Below are 8,582 nucleotides of genomic sequence, written 5' to 3'. Positions count from 1 at the left end.
ACCAATTCATCCTTGGCACAGAAAATATCTCAGGGTTACGGTATAGCAGAATCAGCAGGTGAAGCACTGCCAGTTCAACGTGCTCCCTTTCGGCATTTCTTTGGAGCCAAGAGTCTTCTTCAGGATAATGGCAGAGGCGGTATCATTATATCCGGAGACAAGGCATCTGCATTGTTCCTTACCTGGACGATCTGCTAGTCTTAGCCTCTTCCGCTCAGACTCTCAGGGATCATGTATCAAAGACTCTCGATATCCTGCGATCTCTGAGGTGGCTTCCAAATCTGAAGAAGTCTCCGCTTCAGCCTTCTAGAACAAGGCAGTTTCTGGGAGTCCTTTTACACTCGGTCAAACAGAGATCGTTTCTCCCAGAGGATCATCACCTAACTATAATGGCAACTATTGCAAACTTCAGAAAACAGAGGTTCCCTACCCTCTGGGAAGCCATGTCAATTCTAGGCTCTATGACAGCCTGTATTCAATCAGTGTCCTGGGCGCAGGCCCACTCCAGAGTTCTTCAGGCTCACATCCTCGAGAACTGGAATGGGAATCCCAGCTCTCTGAACAGAAAAATGCACACTCCAGGGTGTGTAAGAGCCTCCTTGGCATGGTGGTTGAACCCCAGAAATCTTCGCAAGGGTGTAAACTGGTTACAATGCCCTCTGGCTACGATAACATCAGATGCCAGCAAGCGGGGCTGGGGGGCCACGGTATCTCATACTCCTTTCCAGGGACACTGGAATCAGAAGACAAGCGCCAGGTCCTCCAACTACAGAGAGCTGAAAGCAGTGGAGGAAGCTCTTCTGGCAGCAATCTGATCTACGTCAGAGTCTATTCAGACAACATGACTACAGTTGCTCACCTCAAACACCAGGGGAGCACAAGGTTCAACAGCCTAAAAGGCATTTCAGGCCGAATATTCTGTTGGGCCGAAAAACACCTTCTCTCCCTGACAGCCATCCATTTAAAGGGATCTTCCAACCTCCAGGCAGATTTCCTGAGTCACCAGGACATTCAGCCGGGGGAATGGAGCCTGAACAGAAGGGTCTTCAAGATGCTGGTGGACAGATGGGGCCTAGCAGAAATCGATTTGTTCGCTTCAGGTCAAAACGCACAGGTCGAAGCCTTTTTTTCCCTGAATCCCAGGGACAACTCCAGGGGAGTGGATGCCTCTGCTCAAAGATGAAGCTTTCAGTTGGCTTATGCATTCCCACCTATTCCAATGCTGTCAAAAACTCTTCAGAAGATCCGGGAGGATCAGGTTCCAATCCTTCTAGTGGCTCCGTTGTGGCTGAAGAGAAGCTGGTTCAACCCCATCATTGAGCTACAGATAGAAGGACGAGTCCATTTGCCGGTGGAGGCCGACTTTCTTTCACAGGGGCCCCTTCATCATCCAAATCCTCAAATGTGGAGTCTAGCTGCCTGGTTACTGAGGCCCAGGTGTTAAGTGCTAAAGGACTTTCGGATACAGTAATTACTTTACAGAGGTCCAGGAATCCAGTTACTAATGCTATCTATAATAAGATGTGGAAGAAGTTTTCATTCTTCTGCCTCCCTTATCTGCCTGATCCATTCCACCCAAATATTTCACAAATAATGGACTTCCTGCAGCAGGGGCTAGAGTTAGGCCTTAGTGCTATGATCCGGTGACCTTGGAGCCGCATGAGACTTTCTCAGGAGTTGGTGGAACCTGTACTGACCGCAGACCCTAAACTGTCACCGCAACTAGAAGTAGCCGTGGGGTGTACCTAACACATCCTAGACACCTCGACACAGCCGGAGGACTAAATACCCCTATAGATGGAAATGGGAATTCTATCTTGCCTCAGAGGCCACGCTAGCTAAATAGGAAAGGATAGGACAGAATACTAAGCGGTCAGTATTAAAACCCTAAAAATATCCACAGCAGATAATACAAAAATTCCACCATCTAACTAAAGACATGGAATGTATATCTGCATCTCCTGAGAATCCAACTTGACTGAAATATCCAAACAGTCTAAGCAGGACAAGAAAAAACATTGAATAGTACTGAATTGTAAAGCACACAGCATGTGTGCTACAAAAACAAAACCAGATACTTATCTTTGCTGATTTGGCAGCAGGGCAGGAGGAGCCAGACAGAGATGCAAAACCTCCAAGAACAATGGACAACTGGCAAGGGCTAATGAATCCTGCACACCTAAATATCCCAGTCAGAGCTGCAATCAGCAGGGACACCTGCCCAGGATTGCAACCCAGGGACAACTGCATTACTACCAACAACCACTGGAGGGAACCCAAGAGCAGAATTCACAACACCTTAGACCCAGTACTCTGAAGGTCCAGGTCTCTGCTCTGAGCTCCGTATTTGACCAGGACTTAGCCAACCACCGTTGGATTAAGAGATTTATGGTATCAGCTCTCAGATCGCATCCCAGAAAACAGACCGTTGTTCCTTCGTGGGACCTAAATTTAGTCCTCAAGGGGCTCACACGCCCACCATTTGAACCCCTGTCTTCCTGTACTCCTCAACTCCTCTCATACAAAGCTGCCTTCCTTGTGGCTATAAGCACAGCAAGGAGTGTAGGAGAATTACAAGCGTTATCAATAAGAGAACCTTATTTAAATAATTAGAGATGACTCTATAGTCCTCTGTCTTGATCCGTCCTTTCTTCCTAAAGTGGTGTCCGATTTCCACCATTCTCAGAATATTAGCCTCCCTTCCTTTTGCCAGAATCCAGCAAGTTCAAAGAGGAGGAATTCCATGCTCTCGACGTTCGGCATACTATTCTACACTATCTAGAACAGACCAGTTCCTGGAGAATTGACCAAAATTTGTTTGTTCATCCATCAGGACAAAACAAAGGGAAGAAGGTGGCAAAAAGTACCATCTCGAATTGGCTCAAGAGGGCCATATGTGAAACATACAGTACAGACCAAAAGCTTGGACACGCCTTCTCATTTAAAGACTTTTCTGTATTTTCATGACTATGAAAATTGTACATTCACACTGAAGGCATCAAAACTATGAATTTACACACGTGGAATTATATACTTAACAAAAAAGTGTGAAACAACTGAAATTATGTCTTATATTCTAGGTTCTTCAAAGTAGCCACCTTTTGCTTTGATCACTGCTTTGCACACTCTTAGCATTCTCTTGATGAGCTTCAAGAGGTAGTCTCCGGGAATGGTTTTCACTTCACAGGTGTGCCCTGTCAGGTTTAATAAGTGGGATTTCTTGCCTTATAAATGGGGTTGGGACCATCAGTTGTGTTGTTCAGAAGTCTGGTGGATACACAGCTGATAGTCCTACCGAATAGACTAGAATTAGAGTTAGAATTTGTATTATGGCAAGAAAAAAAGCAGCTAAGTAAAGAAAAACGAGTGGCCATCATTACTTTAAGAAATTAAGGTCAGTCAGTCCGAAAAATTGGGAAAACTTTGAAAGTGTCCCCAAGTGCAGTGGCAAAAACCATCAAGTGCTACAAAGAAACTGGCTTACATGAGGACCGACCCAGGAAAGGAAGACCAAGAGTCACCTCTGCTTCTGAGGATAAGTTTATCCGAGTCACCAGCCTCAGAAATCGCAGGTTAACAGCAGCTCACATTAGAGACCAGGTCAATGCCACACAGAGTTCTAGCAGCAGACACATCTCTACAACAACTCTTAAGAGGAGACTTTGTGCAGCAGGCCTTCAAGGTAAAATAGCTGCTAGGAAACCACTGCTAAGGACAGGCAACAAGCGGAAGAGACTTGTTTGGGCTAAAGAATACAAAGAAATGGACATTAGACTAGTGGAAATCTGTGCTTTGGTCTGATGAGTGCAAATTTGAGATCTTTGGTTCCAACGACCGTGTCTTTGTGCGACGCAGAAAAGGTGAACGGATGGACTCTACATGCCTGGTTTCCACCGTGAAGCATGGCGGAGGAGGTGTGATGTTGTGGGGGTGCTTTGCTGGTGATACTGTTGGTGATTTATTCAAAATTAAAGGCATACTGAACCAGCATGGCTACCACAGCATCTTGCAGCAGCATGCTATTCCATCCGGTTTGCGTTTAGTTGGACCATCATTTATTTTTCAACAGGACAATGACCCCAAACACACCTCCAGGCTGTGTAAGGGCTATTTGACCAAGAAGGAGAGTGATGGGGTGCTACGCCAGATGACCTGGCCTCCACAGTCACCAGACCTGAACCCAATCGAGATGGTTTGGGGTGAGTTGGACCACAGAGTGAAGGCAAAAGGGCCAACAAGTGCTAAGCATCTCTGGGAACTCCTTCAAGATTGTTGGAAGACCATTCCCGGTGACTACCTCTTGAAGCTCATCAAGAGAATGCCAAGAGTGTGCAAAGCAGTCATCAAAGCAAAAGGTGGCTACTTTGAAGAACCTAGAATATAAGACATTTTCAGTTGTTTCACACTTTTTTGTTAAGCATATAATTCCACATGTGTTAATTCATAGTTTTGATGCCTTCAGTGTGAATGTACAATTTTCATAGTCATGAAAAAAAAGAAAAATCTTTAAAATGAGAAGGTGTGTCCAAACTTTTGGTCTGCACTGTATCTGGCTCAGAACTTGACACCCCAGATCGGGGTCAAGGCCCAGTCTACGAGATGTACCTCAGTCTCCTGGGCAGAAAGAGCAGGTGCATCCACCGAGCAGATCTGCAGGGCCTCAACATGGTCTTCACTTCATACCTTCACCAAACACTATAGATTGGACTTATTGTCCAATAGGGATCTAGTCTTTGGCCCAAAAGTATTCCAGGCTCTTTTCCTCCCCTAGTGCAGAATTTGTCGGTATTCCTCCTATGCTGTTGTGGAAGGTGACTAGAGAAAATAGAATTAGACTTACTGGTAATTTGGTTTATAGGAACCTTCCACGACAGCACTAGTTCCCTCCCTATGTTCTTTGGATAATTCCTGGGAGCCTAAAGGTAACCGGTGCTATGGTGTCCGTTGTAAATCAATGGTGAGTAGGAGGTGGGAGGGGCCTCTTAACTTCTTTGTGCTTCTTGTCCCTCATTAGGGAATGGAGACAACCTCCTATGCTGTCGTGGAAGGTTCCTAGAAACCAAATTACCGGTAAGTCTAATTCTATTATTGGTTTCATCTGACCACATGACCTTCTCCCATGCCTCCTCTGGATCATCCAGATGGTCACTGGCGGACTTCAAGTGGGCCTGGATGTGTATTGGCATGAGCAATGGGACTTGCATGTCCAGCAGGCTTTTAATCCATGACGGTGTAGTATGACGGCATGATGGGTTATGATTGTGTGGGCAGGTGTCTTTTATACAGGTAAGTTAAAACAGGTGCAATTAATACAGGTAATTAGTGCAGAGTAGGAGGGCTTCTTAAACGAAAACCAACAGGTCTGTGAGATGCGGAATTTTTGCTGTGTGGTAGCTGATCAAATACTTATTTTATTAAATAAAATACAATTTAATAATGTAAAAATCATACAATGTGACCGGTTTTCATTTTTAGATTCTGTCTCTCACAGTTGAAGTGTACCTACAATTAAAATTACAGACCTCTCCATTTTTTGTAGGTGGGAAAACTTGCAAAATCGGCAGTGTACCAAATACTTATTTTCCTCACTATAAATATACTAGTTATAGAGAAACAGGAATGGCTTCACAGAGGATGGCAAGTATACAGCAAACTCATGTGATGCTGAATGTAACAAAGGTGGATGCTTTTAAGAATACTCATAAAATAAACTGCATAGTGCAGGGCCTGGGGTTGTCAACTACGTTCATGTATTTCAAAAGCTGAAATTGTTGTCAACTGAATTCTTTAAAGCACCAATCAAGATCTAAACCTTGGGTTTGTCCAGTGTTGCTCACTTACACATCAGGAGGCGTGCAGCTCTGTTCTGATGACTGTGTTGGCAGACACCTGCTATTACACATGTACAACTGCAGATATCATGTGTCCTAATATAAGGAATAGGAAAGGAGCAAAATACTTAGCAATTATACACATGCTCTAGTATGTGCCTGTTGACACAACACCATCAGCACCACACACCAAAGGGAATGCTTCCAGAAAAATACTGTAGTTTATCTGAAGCGCCTTCCTCAGGCGAAATTTTTCACGGTATACTGGCATATATAAAACGCCATATCCTGATACCCTTTAAATCTTTATGATGAGTCCAATTTCCATTTTTGCATCTTCATTTTTTTCTCTCAATCTTCCCAGAGCCATACCTCTCAGCTTTCTGTCCACCTACACAATCTGAGGGCTTGTTTTTTTGCGGGACGAGTTATACTTTTGAATGACACCATTCATTTTAGTACTTAGCATACTGGAAAATGGGAAAGAAAATTCCAAGTGGGGAAAAATTATGTAAAAAAAAAAAAAAAATTTGCATTTTTTTAAAATTGTGTACATTTTGTGTTAAAAATGACCTTGCAATACAATTCTGTTCATCAGCACGATTACGGCAATACTAAACATGTGCATTTTATTTTTTTTTTAAATGGTGGGAAAAAAAATAAATCAGAAGTTTGCAAAAAATAAAATTTTTGAGTTGAGTTGCCATTTTTTAACATACGTAACATTTTCATTTAAGTCGATAGAGCTGTGTGATGGCTTATTTCCTGTGGGGTGAGACAGTTTTCATTGATACCATTCTATCAAGCTGTTATGTTTTGATTGTTTGCTACAGCATTTTTTGTACAATTGCAGCAGCCAAAAAAAGACTTTTCTGAAAGTGGCAATACCACGTATATTTTATTAGCTTTAATTTTTAAGAATGGGCAACGGGGTGATTTGAATTTTCAGGTTTTTTTTTTACTATTCACTGCTCTTAATCGTCCGACCCATAGATCTTAATGGCTCATTTAAATATTTTTAAAAAATATGAATTTCTCTGGAAGAAGACATCAGATCACAGATATCAAGTCATCATTTTATTCAGCTTTCTATGACCTACATATCCATATAGACGACTTAGGAGGATAGATCCTACTGACAGATTCCCTTTAAAGTGTAGGGGTTAGGAGGGTCAATCCTCGGACAAACCCAGTTGATTTTGTTACATTACTTTAGGATGCTTTCTCTTTATAAAAAAAATATTAATTGAAACCCAGAACAATCCCGTTCCCATTATGGCATTAATTATTTGACTGAAAGAACTAGCACATTTTGGCTTGAAAATGAATACTTTTTTTTTTTTTATAATTCTGTACCTTCTAAAAACAATTAAACAGAATAACCAACTTAAAAGATAAAAAAACAACAATTACATTCATGTAGAAAATAATGCACAACAACATATTTTACTCCAGTTGAAGTAGCTAAAATATTTTATACATATCTATTATGAGACCACTGAAGCCAAAGAAGTGTTGATGATTCATCCTGAATAAGTGGCCATACATAATAGTACTACAGAGTCACCATTATATATCTCTTGTTATTTTCTAAGTGGAGAACATAAGAGGAGGATCATTGTTGTAATCTCCAGGGTGTCATTGCAGAGCTGCACAAAGAATATTGGTCTCTTATATTAATTGACTTGTTTTCAGAAATAGATTTTCCTCTTGGCGAGCAAAAGGAAAATAGTTACTAGTTAAATGGGTTATCCAGGATTATAAAACCGCAAATATGATAAAATAATAAGTATGGGCACCCCTGGGCAAAATTACTGTTATTGCGAACTGTTAAGCAAGTTGAAGATTAAATATCTTTAAACTTTAGCCCTTTTTAGAGATAACACATTTCCTTTTTATTTTCAGAAATAAAACCAAATATAAATATATTGTAATTTTTTTACATTTTAAAATTACAAAAACGAAAATGGGCCAATATAACAGTTTGGGCACCCTATCATTATCATAAGAAAGACCAGGTGATATCAATTTCCCAGTTTTATAAAACCTCAGTCTCCTCTAACTTTGTGCCAAAAAACAGCAGCCATGCTTTCTTCTAAGCAGCTGCCTCGCACTCTGAAAATGAAAATGGTGGAGGCCAAGCGTTTTCAAGTTGCAGTTTCCTCAGTTCAAAATGCAATTAAGAAATGGCAGTTAGCAGGAGCTGTGTAGGTTAAGATGTCTGGAAGACCAAGCAAAAATTTCAGTGAGAGCTGCTTGTAGGATTGCTGGAGGCAAATCAGAACCCCTGCTTGACTTCAAAAGACATTCAGAAAGATTTAGCAGACTCTTAGTTGTGGTACATTGTTCTGCTGTTCAGAGACACAAATATGGCCTTCATGGAAAAGTCATCAGAAAGAAAAAAAGAAAACCTCTCCTGCGTCCTCACCATAAAATTCATCCTCAGAAGTATGCAAAAGAACATCTAAACAATCCTGATGCATTTTAGAAACAAGTCCTGTGGACCGATGAGGTTAAAATAGAACTTTTTGGCCACAATTATAAAAATGTATATGTGGAGAAAAAAAAGGGCACAGAATTTTAGAAAAAAAAAAAACCATCTCACCAACCATTAAGCATGGGGCAGTGCTGCAGATAATGGCACTGGGAACATTTCACAGAAGGAAGAATGGATTCAATTAAATTTCAACAAATTCTTTATGCAAACATAACACCATCTGTAAAAAAGCTGAAGTTGAAAAGAGGATGGCT

This window comes from Ranitomeya variabilis, chromosome 6 (assembly GCF_051348905.1).
Source record: "Ranitomeya variabilis isolate aRanVar5 chromosome 6, aRanVar5.hap1, whole genome shotgun sequence".
In the NCBI taxonomy this organism is placed as follows: Eukaryota; Metazoa; Chordata; class Amphibia; order Anura; family Dendrobatidae; genus Ranitomeya; species Ranitomeya variabilis.
Note: the sequence above shows the minus strand (reverse complement) of the source record.